Raw genomic sequence first — 894 nt, 5'->3', positions numbered from 1 at the left:
CTCTCTCGCTCCCCGCGCACTCTCGGCACGCGATGCATTCTGACAGCAGTGGGCTGCGCGACCGGACGACCGGACGGACAGCGCCCCCGGACCCCCCGCGTGACCGGACGAAGGCGGTACGCGGAATCACAGACTTGAACTTGGGGGCTGTACACGTACACATAGCGACGTTATTTTTGTTTTAGAAGCTATTTCACAGCTTCTTTGTTTTAGTTCTGGATTGACGATAAATCATTCGCAAAATGCTAAGTTACTCGGCCTCGGAGAACGTTATCTACATGCATACATTCAATCAAGGCCTCCCAAAGTTTTCTTTTATCGAACATCAGCGAGTTCAACATAAGGGATCATGCCGATAGTACGTCTGACATTCGCCCTCACGACTCTGCCAAAGTTTAGCCTCTGCAAGCTCTCACGGAGCGCCCGCTGGGTAGGCAACATCTCGCCTGCAGTGCATGCGTGTATTGCGGGGTGGCCTACCTCGAGCCTCGCAGGCGCCCAAGCTCCCACAATTTTAGCCGGACAAATCTGAAAAAAAAAAACGGACGTATACTTTTTGGACGATATCTTTGTAAGAGTGCCTGCGTGGAAAAAAATATACCGCAAATGGCGTGATTTGAGCCCCCCTCTTTTCCTCCCCCTTCTCCTCTGCCGCCAAGCCTCTCCCTGATGAATTCGATGAATAATCTTCCAGCCTGACGGAGCGAGCGGCGCCATGCGGACCCCGCCCGGGAGTCACCACCATTTGCATTGCGTTAAATGAACGGCGGCAGGCCGAGGAGCGACACCCGCAAGTAATTGGCTGAGCAGGGACAAAGTTGTTGCAAAAGAGGGGCGGGAAGTGCTGGAGGGGGAGAGAGGGGGAGAGAGGGGAAGAAGGGGAGAGAGGGGAAG

The sequence above is a fragment of the Frankliniella occidentalis genome, unplaced genomic scaffold (assembly GCF_000697945.3).
Source record: "Frankliniella occidentalis isolate FOCC.00 unplaced genomic scaffold, Focc_3.1 Scaffold6, whole genome shotgun sequence".
NCBI classification, from domain to species: domain Eukaryota; kingdom Metazoa; phylum Arthropoda; class Insecta; order Thysanoptera; family Thripidae; genus Frankliniella; species Frankliniella occidentalis.
This window is presented reverse-complemented; position numbering follows the sequence as displayed.